Source organism: Pangasianodon hypophthalmus, chromosome 6, assembly GCF_027358585.1.
Source record: "Pangasianodon hypophthalmus isolate fPanHyp1 chromosome 6, fPanHyp1.pri, whole genome shotgun sequence".
NCBI lineage: Eukaryota > Metazoa > Chordata > Actinopteri > Siluriformes > Pangasiidae > Pangasianodon > Pangasianodon hypophthalmus.
The window spans coordinates 25,240,560-25,253,773 of record NC_069715.1 but is presented as its reverse complement, the minus strand read 5'-3'; the positions used below and the strand labels follow the sequence as shown (position 1 = coordinate 25,253,773).

Sequence of the window (13,214 nt, the reverse complement as noted above, 5' to 3'; positions counted from 1 at the left end):
CCATAGAGCATCCTGGTGCCATTTCTTCCCCAGGTAAGCGATGCACACGCCCCCGGCAGTCCACATGATGTAAAAGAAAACATAAGTCATCAGACCAGGCCACCTTCTTCTATTGCTCCATGGTCTGTCGCTGGTTCACCGGTTGTCCTTCCTTGAACCACTTTTGGTAGGTACTAACCACTGCATACCGGGAACACCCCACAAGACCCGCCATTTTGGAGATGCTGTGACCCAGTCGTCTAACCATCACAATTTGGAGCTTGTCAAAGTCGCTCAGGCCCTTATGCTTGCCCATTTTTCCTGCTTCCAACACACTGACTTCGAGAACTGACTGTTCACTTGCTGCCTGATATATCTCACCCCTTGACAGGTGCCATTGTAATGAGCTAATCAATATTATTCACTTCACCTGATAGTGGTTTTAATGTTATGGATGATGGGTGTGTGTTCAAGTTCAAGTTCAAGTGGAGTTTATTGTCATTTCAGCCATATACAAATACATAGTGAAACGAAACAACGTTTCTCCAGGACCAAGGTGCTACATAAGACGACACAGAACAACACAGAACTACAAGGGACTACATAAATTATACAATAAAGTGCACAAGTGCAGACAGCACAAGACAGTACAGTGACTACTGGGACAGACAATGGTGTGTGTTTATACATATATATATATATATATATATATATATATATATATATAGGGAGAGAGAGAGAGAGAGTATAAAATCAAAACAGTAGAAGCATGTGTACCTGTGTGCTAGTGTACCTGTCTCAGAGCTGAGAGCTGCACACACCTGGGTGGAGTTTGAGAGCAGGGCAGCAGTGGGCAGGACTCTCCAGTCTAGAGGAATGCTGTGCTGTTTTCCCAAACGGAAGACATGCAGCATGCCATTTTGATCCGGAGGAAACAGACTACTACAGCAGTTACCAAGGCATAGGAGAAGTGTTTTCATCCGCAGCTACTGGATTAAAGCCGTCGGCCGCTTTATTGGGGTAGGTAAAGCGGAGTAATTTTCTCTTTGCGGCTTTTTCAGAGTGCGCATGCGCATTAACTCGAAGTGCATGTTAAAGTGGATTTTTGGAAGTAGGGTTTTTTGTGAACTCAAGATCTGGGTAGAGAAAGTAGTTTAATGTAACGGGTTTTTATATTTTATACAGCACACGCGAGACATGGAGTGTGTGTGTGTGTGTGTTAGTTTGTTTGTTTGTTTGTTTGTTTGTGTATGTTTAGAAAAGTATATTTCTTACCCAGGCCAACAACATAAACACAAGAGGCAACAGTTCAGACTGAAAAGTGAAGCTGCTGCTTTTATCACTGCTGAAACAAGAGCACCCAGAAAACAGGAATGCTCAGACATTCCACTGATTTTCTCTCTCTTTTTTCTTGTTTGAAGTGTGTGTGTGTATGTGTGTGGGTGGGTGTGTGTGTGTTGCAGCACTGTTCATGGAACCTTAATGAGAATCAGATGTTGGCAGATCTCAAGCATCCAAAAATGGTCAGTGTGGATTGCACACTGTAAAAGAATAGAATTAAAAAAAAAAAAACCACTGTCAGTTTATCCTACCTGGCTGCACAAATACTAGCTCAAGAACTACCTCTGTTAAAACAAGTAAGAACATGTAGTGACCTCTGAAACACAACTCAGTGCGGGTTGGAAACTGAGAGGCTATGATAAGAAACCGGAGGTGGCTGGTGTTTATGGCAACCACATCAGATTATCTGCTCTTAGCAAAAATCTTAAACTTGATTTCTGTGAAACTGAACATAACAGGATCAGTAATGGTCTTAAGAAAAATACACAGTATGGTATGAAGAAGAGAGGATAGGGCTGATTTCTTTCTAGCTTTCTTTCTAGATTTCTTTCCAGACTGTAGATTCATGCAGCTGTGCATCAGTGACCGTTGTATCAGGCGAGTGAGATTAGATTTCCATTTGTGCTGATTGAGAAAGAACATGTGAATGAACGCTGTAATGAACATGAATGAGGAGGATTTACTTTATCAGATCTTTCTTTTTCTTTTCCTCAAATGCCTTTGGGGAGAAACTAAAAATAGGTATTCTAAGCACACATTGTCTAGTCGAAGTACAAATTAGACAAAAGGACAGACGACAGAACTGTTTGAACCAAAGGGTTACAGTTTTTCTGTTTACAGTGTTTGGTATTTGGAGGAAACATGCCATGAACCCAGTAGGACATTACAGACTTGAAAGTTAGAAATCATGAATGCAGCTTCCCATCTGTCTCAAGTCTTAAAATGACATTAATGAGACCTTGTGATGCAATGCATTGCTCAAATTGCTAATTTGTTGTTGAGCTATTGATCGATATTAGATTTTAGCAATCCCATCTAATATCATGACCAGTATCACAGCTCCAACCATTCTTAGTGCAAAATACTATTTTGGGGCTTAGTGCTAATATTAGGACTAAAAGCTATGCTGGTATTGGTTATGATTGCTCTAAATGTTTATACAGCCCACATGTTCATTCACTTCAATCTCCTCAATGCATGCTAATGCAAGCTGAGCTTCTCTCCATTATCCATGATTGCATTTGTGTCTTGCTTTTCACACCGATGATGAAATATGTATGTATGACAAACACTACAGACCATGATTATGGAAGCATAAAGGCTTTTTTTAAGTTTTGAAAAACAAAATGACCAAATTGAGACTCCTTCCAAGTTTATTTAAAATTATTTAAAACCTTCACCATATCAATGATTATATGTAGGCTATGATTATGTGGAGCATCCACCATACAGGTCACTGTGTAAGTTGTTATTATAAAAGCAATAACGTATTACAACAAGTGTGTTAATATAAACCTGTGATTTGTCTTGTGGACAGCACTATTGTCAGAGCTGTTGTTCAGTCAACACCTTATTTAATTCCATGTAATTCCATTATTCCAATTATCCCGTTACTCCCTAAGCTTGCGTTGATTTGCTCTTGCTTTACACCTTTACACCAAACTGTCAGTAATTATTGGTTAGTCAAGCCTCCAATACAGGAGCTTCGAAACAAGTCAGGTGTTAATTTAATTGCAATACAACATTTAAACACTTAAAAGGCTGCACTCTTGTGATCTATGTTAAAAAGCACTTTATATTATCATAGTAATGAGCACCTTCACAATTTCAGTGTTTTTGCCAGTTGTGTATAATCTGTGCATTGTGGTAGTCTGTAAGTCTGTTTCATAGTCTTCTACTTTACCTTTGCTCTTGCTTTCAAGTGTCCTAGTGTCTTCTATCATTCCTAGTGTCCTTGTTTTCTTGTCTCCTAGACTCCCACTGCCCTAATGTCCTTGTCAGTCTTCTAGTTTCCTAGTGGCCTTAATTTCTAGTCTCCCAGCACCATTGATTGTTTTCTTATCTCCTTATTTCCCTATCTCCTAGCTTCCCAGTCTTGACCATATTCTCTCCACATGAGGTAGTGTTAGCGTAAAGGCAGAAAATTTCATTCTAATACTGAAAGATGCCCTGTCTACCTCTATACTTATAACCACCAGTAATTCCAGTAATGTTGAAAAAACAACTGGCACATTTTAAAGAATTACAAGTTTATAATGAGAAATGAGGTAAAAGTGAAGAGAAAATCGTCTCATCACTCACTCTCTGTTCATGCTGTCATCATTTAGAAAATATTTGTTAAATTGTTAAAACATTGTCCTCTGGTTTTTTTTGTACAGTGTGGGTAAGTGCTGTTCTCTGTTTTGATGATGATGATGTGACAGTGCAGGAGCATCACAGACATTTTTACAGCTGCTATCTGATTACAGTTGGAACTGATTAGGCTTTTGTCCGTCTTGCTACAATGTGTAGCTCTTCCAAAAACTTGATAAAATCATGAGAAAAGCAAGGTTTTCGACATCTTTGGGCAGATGGACTGTGTTTACGGTGCATTTGTTAAACTGGCTCTTTCCCCAACATAAAATGGAATATAGCCTAGATGAAACCACTTCTATGCTGTTGTAGTAAAATGCTATATTTAGGGTTTATTAAAACAGAGATGTCTCTGAACAAACATGAGAATAACCAGAACATTATAAACAACTAGGCCCAGATTGAGTTTCATTATAAAAGTAGCCTCATACTTGGGGATCAGTGTGTTCATTACACTTATTCCTGGTAGCATGGTGAAAATAATGTCACTAAGCAATGTTGTACTTGTTTAGCTCGTTGGTTTCTTACATTTTATTTAGTAAATATGAGCGAAAGTTTAGATGAACGGTTTGAGATATTTTGCTTCAGAGGAACACTGATTCATTTTCTATAGCAGCAGCTCCTGAAGACAGGTTCCGCAGGTCCTGCCGTGTAAGACAAATCAAAGTTTTACAGTAATGCTCTCATACTTAAACAGTACCCTTTCTGTAGTAACAACTTACACAGGGATTGTTCGATGGATGATCCATGTAATCTAAGACTAATTAAAAATAATAGGAAGAATAAAAATCATTTTATAATTGTTGATATGGTGAAGCTTTCTGTAAGGAGATTTAACATTTATGGAAGGAGTCTCCAGTGCCAGTGCTTTGTAACAGTCAAGTGTAAAGCTTTTCCTATAACCTCACTCTCAGTTGGTTTGAGAAGCTTATTAAAGGAGTAAAAATGATAACACTCCAGCCATGTGAATAAGAACGGCATTTGGACTAAATAGACTAAATTTTGGATCCACAATTTTGGAAGCATTTGCACTGAAGATTGTATTTCAAAAATTTTAGTCCTTATGTAGTCCAACCATGGAACAGGGGTGCAAGAGTAAAACTGATACTTCAGGTTCATTTTCTGTTTAGTCTAATTCCTATTTATATTGCATAAATTTTAAGTGGACCATGAAAAACTTGTGCATTTGGGTTGAATCAGCGTTGAACCGTGTTCTTATCTCTTGTAGAGCAGTTACACTCAGGTGTGATTGCTGTGCAAAAACCTGTCCAAAGACACAAGGAGGTAAACCTGCCTGGGTTCGAGTCAGACTAAATGATGAATATGTGAATGTTCCTTTACACTTTTATAAGCGAAAATGTTTAGTGCTACATCACAGATCCAGATAACTAGATCTCTAGACAACTTTTGTTCAGTTGTGTATGTTTTTGAGAATTATAAGTTAAGTCTGAACTTGCAGTCTGTTATGGTAAGATTTAACAACCTTAGTTGTTGTTATGCATGAAGTAATGGGAAGACAAGTCTAGAGGATGTACAGCAATATTGCCAACGTGATTTGCATACTAAATCCACAGTAAACATTTCGGGAGAACTGAGCTAATATCAGCACAGGGTTTTTTTTAAACACATGAAGAGAAAGGGTTAGGCGTATATTTCCTACTAGTAATCTGTGGACAAAGATATCTGACTGTTGCAACAAACATTGGCATGAAGCCTAAAGCTATGAGATCCAGCTGAGCAACATTGCTGTGTTGTTTTTTTTTTACCTGCTCAGACATGCTTCTGATGATAATCTTTTTTGATACCGAATAATTATTCTGTGTATATCCACATGCACACACACATACACACATTGTATATATTCTGGTGCCAGAGTTGAGGTTAAAAATTCTATGTCTGAACAAACTGATTCACCTTTCACTTAAATAAAGTCAAATATTTAGTGTGTAGTACTTTTTTTTAAATACATATTCTTCCTAACGCAGATTGTAAAGTCACTCTAAACTTTATAAAAAGTGATTTCTTTCATTCAATACTTTTGTGGCAATTCATTTTAATCCACAGACTGATCAAAGTTTAAACATCATCACTGCAGTGGTTGTGCCACTTAATTTCAAGAAACAATGTGATGAAATTCTCAGTGCGCTACTCACCTGAGTTACTACTGAACAGGAAAGTGTTATTGTGTCATGAAACATAAGAGCCAATCAATTGCAATACGCAAATAACATAAGAATATATGAATCCTTAAGGCTCAGTCACATTAGTGGAATTGCATCCATTTGAGTAGAATTTGCCACCATCTGAACTAGAAGTGATACAAAATGGAGGAAACACCAAGTTTAGTATGAACTTATATTAGTATGAAATGAGGATTTGTAACAGTTACTGTCAGGATGACTGTTACTGTTGATGAATTTTCTATAACAGCAGCCCTGGCAGTAGTTCTAGCTGCAGTGTACGTTAGTTTTATATTAACGCACTCGTTCTAACACATTATCATTTCTATAGTAGCAAGATGCACGGGGGGATTGTATGGAGGATGCTCTGCATAAACGGGTAAAAATGTGTGTAATTATTATGGTGAAATTTTGGCATATATGGAAGGCGTCTCCAGTGTCGGTGCTTTGTAATGCTCAGAAGTAGAGCTGTCTGTTGTCCGACATGAGAAAGTCTTCAAGTAAGACTTTGCGGCTTTGAGGATAACACGATAAGCTGCATTTTTTTGTCTTATCAGCTTCAAGAGAGAGAAAGAGAGGCTAGTGAGGGAATGAATGTTTATAGTTGCTATAGCAACTGATAACAGTACTGAACTTGTTTAGTGGATTTTTCCATAACATTAAACATAACTGTAAATTAATAAAAAAGTATGACTGTTCTTTAATAAATAAATAAAAACTGTTAGTGTTGTAAATAGCAGTGATATAACAGGAATAAGACAACTGAGGATGTGATGATAGAAAAATAATCAACTTCAGGACAGTAACAGTAACTTATGATATAGATGGGACATATAATTGGAATTCCACCTGTCCTTGTTTTCTTTCTTCGCATCGTTTCCTCACTTCCTCGGAGGGAACAAGCAAGGGAAGCAAGGAAAGGAAATAAGAGGCACTAATAGAATCTGGATTTTTTTATTTTTTATTTTATGAGGCTCACAATGTAGGTGCATTGATGACTGTCAGTTTCTGAAGAATTACTTGCCCCTGTTTGGTAACTTGAAACAAAGTAAGTGGGTGTGCCGGGCTCTGTAGTGTCAAGTTATTTTGCTCAAACTTCTTGGCATTGCTTGCAGCATTGTGTGTCAGTACAGCTAATGTGTTGAAAGACACTGTGTTTGCTCTGCAGCACTTTGAATAACCCAGAAACCTTTTGTCCATTAAAACTCAAATTTTACTATTAAACTTTGTAAGAAAAGTAGCTTCCTGTGTGTGTCTTTATTCCTACCTTCAGTTTGTCTTGTATGCAAGTTTCTCGGCCACCCTGAATGCCTAGACCTGGTGCACAGACGTCATACAGAAGGTATGGAAAGGGTACTCTGGACTATTTGGACTGTTTTTGTTTTTCAAGCTGACATGAAATTAAATATCCAGACATTTCAGACAGTGGATAGCTCTCATTTTAGCAGATTCTAGCTGGTTCTTTTTCTAACGAATTCTCATGTTTGTGTTAGAAATACTTTACAAGGTTCCTGGCTTACCTTATTTTCAGTTTCCCTTTAATGCGCTTCTATTGAAGTTTGTGTGAATGTAAGATGATTCCAAACCAACCCACAAACATCCAGGTCTGTAAAGGAATTGCTAATTTGACATTCAATCATAGCTGTACAGTTTTATCATGGCGTAGACGAGCAAATAGTTTGATATCGAAATAATCCTGAGCAGTTAGTATTTAAAAAATTGGGCAGAATTCTATGGACTTCACACAACAGGTGTACTAACATGCTGAAGGTAAGACTGCCTTCTGTATAGCACAGTGACTACTGAAATACTCATAATGGATTGTGCATTTTATTTTGCATGGGTTAAGTTGTGGGGTAGGGAGGTCAGGGCTTTGCATGTGTGAAGTTGCAGAGGGGGTGATCAGGGCTTCCTGCACAGGGGCCCAGGATTTACTAATCTGCCCCTTGACCAACTGAAAAACAAGTTAGCTGAGAAATACAGTTCTAGATTTTCATCAGTAAATGTATCCAGGTGTGTGCGGCTCTGCTAGTCATGTAAAAAAAATTAGTTGTTCCATTTGGGCTTATACATGCTTAAAAATTTTAACATTTTTGTTTTCCAATGTACACTTTAGGTTACTTGTAGTATCATGTGGCACTCCTCAGCAAAACAGGTATGAAAAGAGACTGCTTCAAAACTAGAGATCCAACCCATGCAACCATGTTGTTTTGTTTTTTTTTTAGAATTTGAATGTTTTTATTTTGTATATGATTTTTTTTGTTTGTTTCTGGTTTCACATGTGAGCTATTACTAGCTACTAGCTAAAGTTACTTTATCGTTAAGATAATGCCGAACACACCAGTCAGACTATTAATAATGAGTTAACCACAAGGTTTATAGGCACTTTGTGCTGTATGATATTAGAATTGCTTAAAAGTTCGTTTTTGACATGATTTCGTCTGTGTGAGTTTGGGTTTTCTTTTGTGAATTTGCTTTTTGTAAGTTTGGGTCTGTATAGGAGGGATTTTGGGTTGGAGTTTGGTTTATATGGACGATTGGGTCCATGTGTTATTTTGGTTTGTGTGCATGGTTGATTTTGGCTCTTGTGGTCTGTATGTGAGTTTTGGTCCATGTGTCAGTTTGGCATGAGGTTTGTGATTTTGGAATTGTGTGCAAGTTTGTGACTTTGGGTCTGCATGCAAGCTTGTAATTTTGGGTCCATGTGCTTTTTGATTTAACAATTTTTATTTTGAAATACAAAAGACAACATACAAGAACAAACAGTACAACAGTACTGCACAGCACAATGGCAGTAGTGCTAACAGGTGAAATTCACACTCAGAAGTTTGTGAGGTTGTGTCCTTATGCAGGTTTGTGAGTTTGAGCCCATGTGCAAGTTTGTGAGTTTGAATCCACATGTAGGTTTGTGAGTTTGGGTTTGTATTTGACTTTGGGTCAATGTGCAATTTGAGTTCATGTGCTTGCTTGGTTTATATATAGTTTACATAGTTCTCTAAATTTGTGTTTACAGTGAGGGGATATTATTCAGACACTTTTTGTATTATTTAATATACATTACAAAACATTACATACTACATACAGTGCGTAGTGTGTTTTTACATTGTACTTGCAAATACGAACAAAAACCATTGCCATTGGACGGGAAGATTTCATGCAACAAGTAGTAATCATGGTGCAGGTGAAGGAGCTTCCTAAAGTTCTCAGGGACAACATTATTAAACATCACTCAAGTGGAAAAAGCTACAGAGCCAGAAGAAAGACTTTAAACAGCCCTGTCAGTACAGGGCTGTCAGTACTTGGACAGGTGCACCGTGCAAGATTTCATAACACATTCTCAGACTAATGATAAGGAAGTCAAGAGAGAAGCCAACATTCACTCGAAAAGAGTTGCAGGATGACCTGAAAGCAGCAGGAAGAGCAGTTACACCGAGACATGCTTCTCTGCAAAAGGTACTGGGGCATTATATTTCATTGAAGGAAACATAAATGGAGTAATGTATCTGGATATATTACAGGAGAATTTAATCTTATCAGCCAAGGTAATGAATCTGAGAAGATGGATGTTTCAACACAACAATGAACCCAAACATACAATGTCCTGACTTTATTTATGGAGGATTTGGAAATTGCGAGTCCATCAGAGGGATCCTTGTAACTCGTGAACCCTTGTGAAGATGACTTGCTGAGAGACAGTGCATATGTTCACTGGAAGTATATTAAATAACCAAAACAAAAGTGTGCGACTACTTATTTGGCCTCACTGCATGCATGTCATATGTGCAAGTTTGCTTTAATTCTTGTGAGTGCGAGTTTGGTTTGCGACAGAGTTTAGATCTATGTGAGTTTATGTTTGATTTGTTCAACCTCACGTGAGATTTTTTTTGTTTGTTTGTCTAAATTTGTTTATTTGTACATGTTTCATTTTGGCTGCTGTGTACGTTTTGTTCTGTGTATGAGTACGTGCTAATCTGTGATTACTTCCCATATGAGTCTTATGTGCCTTATGTGTAGCAGTGTTTTGGGTGGGTGCTCATTGTGACTGCTGAGGAATGTCTGGCACATTCGACTCTGTGAAGCACCGACAGACTCCAGAATCACATGATGGCCAGCAGAGCTTGGAGTAGACTTGGAGTGATGCCATTGTCTCACTGCAGCACAGTGGATTAGGTGGAAAGCCACCAGCTACAGGAATGCAAGTCATTATATCCTATCTGATTAATATTACCATCGACTGACATGCATGTACTTCACTTAGCATGATGATGAGCCCTTTTCATCATAACTAGCTGTACCTGCTAACCAAGTTCATTTCCTATGAGACTTTGTCAGTAAAAGATTACAGGTTAGAGTGTTTGTGTGAGTACATGCTGTCAGTCTGTTGAAGCAGTTGTGTCAACAAATAAAGGTTTTTGAGACCTTGTAATATTAATGCTAATCATTAGACCTACTTCAGATCCTCTTTTAATTGTATGCTCAATATTATCACACCCTTCAGTGCTGGACAAATCATAAATTCAGTATTTCCAATGTGCCAATGTGCCAATGTGATATATGTGATATATGCAATAACATATAGTGAGCTAGTTAGCTAGCTAAGTTCATTAACACAGACTAAGGGAAACTAATTTGTACTGTATATGTTCATTATCCTCTTCTAATTGTATTTGCGTCCACAACAAACAGTCATCAAGTCATTGTTAAAGCATCAAGGTGCATTATAGCTACAAACCAAATGATAACCTGTTTATATGATAACAGGCTAGCTTCCTGGGAGTCTGTATGGGGCAAATGTGGGGCTGGAGGTTTTTGAGTTTTTTTGGCCTCAGGCTGTTTTTAGGACCTAAACTTGTATTTGTATAGTTAAGAATCTGTTTATTTTACAGATGGAAGCATTTAAGCAGGAGCGAACACAGGAAGGCCAGGTTTTAGGAAAGTCTAGTATAAGGCTACAGATACATGACTGAGTGGTGATGTAAAAAGGCCAGACCTAACTTTCCAATTTTAGTGAAAAGTGAATGCTTGCTTTGAAGGTAAGCGAGAAGTTTCATTTTAAGATGTCAGTAGGATAAGGAATATCCTTGTCTCAGCCAGTTGCTGTTCAAGGGGAGACTCTTACTAACACTGACTCATACTTCTTATCTTGTGTCTCATATCTCATTTCATACCTCTTTCTCTTTTGCTCTCCCTCCTTTCCTGTCTTCCTTTTCTCTTTCACATAGTGAAGAGTAAACACCCTGCCCTAATGTGACCCTCTACACAGACACTAAACCTCTTATCTCATTTCTGGATTTAGTCACTGTGCTTGTGCCAATGTATTTCACACACACCTGTCATAAGCTTGATGACACAATCCTGAAACCAGTTTATTAATCATTTTCTGTAACATTTAAAGGTAATATTATACTACAATAATTGTAATCACTTACATTTCATGATGCATGTTTAGAATTAACAGGATGTATACAGGATTCAAAACTGAAATCTAAGTTCAGTCTATGACACATTGTGAAAAGGCAGTACATTTATTTTTAGATTTTTAGGAGAATCTTTTTAGAATGCTTTTCCACTATTAAAAAAAAACAATGCTTTTAAAAGAAATGCTACCGATACCTGTTTATTAACTACTTTAAAATCACCATGGCCACACTTCTGATCATGACGGACTCTGGCATCTTTGATTTGTGAAAATTATGTTCTGGTAATTTTTTGTGTGTGTGAAAAATTGAGAAATAATGGTTTTTATAATTAACAATGGCAGCAGGTTTCAAACAATTAATATCATCACTTTGCACTCCATTGGTTTTGGTGCCGGCCTGCCAAGATAACGTTACTCGCCTCAGCATTCGATAATGGCCTTTTGATGAGTATCTGTGCTCAGTAGAGTAGATTGTCACACTGACATTGTCTGATTAAATGTTACAACAATTTAGACCTGAGTAGCTATTGAGTCAAATACTTCTTGCTACACTCAGGAACTGTCTCTTTTTATCTGATTTTTGATTAAGCATATTTTCCTTACTTTGAAGCCTCGTGAAATGCGATAAGTTTTTCATAGTTTTGATACAAATTTCATTCTTATTTATCTGATTTGAATTAGACTAGATCAGTCATAAAGTAGGCTTGAATAGTTTGGTCTTTCCCACATTTCCAGTCCATTCACATTGATGATCTCTGAACATTCTAAATAAAGCATAAAAAGTAATTGTCATATTCACTATTCAGAAGCATGAAGCATAACATAAAGAAAACTCTTGACCAATAACAGAGGTGCAGTGCTTATCCTAAAAAGAATGATGACACGGTGCTGTTGTTTCCCTTGTGTCTTTTCAGCAGGTTTTCTGAATGTATTCTGAATATTTTTTTTTAAATGTACTGTAAAAGACTAGGTTACTGAATACCTTTAGGAAGGTGTATTCAGTATTCAACCATGAATATTTTTTTCAGAATATTCTGCCCAACCCTGTTTATACTCGAGCAGGTAATGACACACTTTTGTCTGGCAGTATGTGCATTTTCTATTAATCACTTACAATTCTGAGGTCCTGATCTGCTTCAGACACCACATGTGACACAAACAAACCATGGCCAGGATCTTGTGCAGGATTTGGAATTCTGCCACAGTTCCAGGATCCTGGGACATAATATTTACATGTATATATTTGTTTGATGCTTTTGTCTAAAGTGAGGCAAAAAAATTGCTCGTGGTAAGTGCCTGGGTCTCTGTCGTGGAGTCTGAACTCTGGCCACTAGTTCAGAACTGTAAAACATAGAGCTCAGGCTTTATTTGATTGTTTGACTGGTATCATTTGGCCTTGTAGCAATACAGCTTGATGCTCTTAGATGTCTCTTGATGTCTGGGAGACTAAGACTATCACCTCCTTTGATATGGTTGCTTGAATTATGTAGAACTTATGTAGCATTATTTATATTATTTATTATATTTTGTAGTCAACATGCCACCAGGGAAATAGTTCCTTATGATTAAACCATATTTCAAGAAAGCTTGTCAGACCCTCAGGATAATTGAATTTCCTAACAAACAATAATAGGCTAATTAGCATAATTGATCTCATGACTTTTTTTTTTTTTTACTTTGTCTTTGGATTCATTATTGTGTAATTAGAATGGGCTGGAGTCAACTTTAACTAATGCTCACTAGGCTACTTGTGTCAGCTTCACCCACTTAAGCACTTAAGCACAAATGTTGATGAATTGTTAGGCACAGTTCCATCAATGTGTCTAGGTTGAGCATCATTTGGCTAATTGCTATGATATCTTTCGGGCTTGATGTGGTCAGGGTTTAAAGTAATACTTAATAAACCACTTTATACCACAGGGCTGTTGAATTCTTGATTTTGA

The 13,214-nt window shown here is 37.4% G+C and overlaps 1 protein-coding gene across 2 annotated transcripts in view; it reads left to right on the top strand.

Annotated features, from left to right (window-relative positions):
* The first annotated feature begins 789 nt into the window (after positions 1-789).
* The window catches only part of ppp1r13l (protein phosphatase 1, regulatory subunit 13 like), a 28,849-nt gene continuing 16,424 nt past the window's right edge, over positions 790-13,214 (top strand). The window contains exon 1 of one of the 2 annotated variants that reach the window (XM_026913560.3): positions 790-999. The gene's annotated coding sequence lies outside the window, so the exon portion shown is untranslated. Of the gene's footprint in view, positions 1,000-1,040; positions 1,503-13,214 lie in introns of those variants that run through there. The other variant, XM_034305165.2, reaches the window with a different exon arrangement.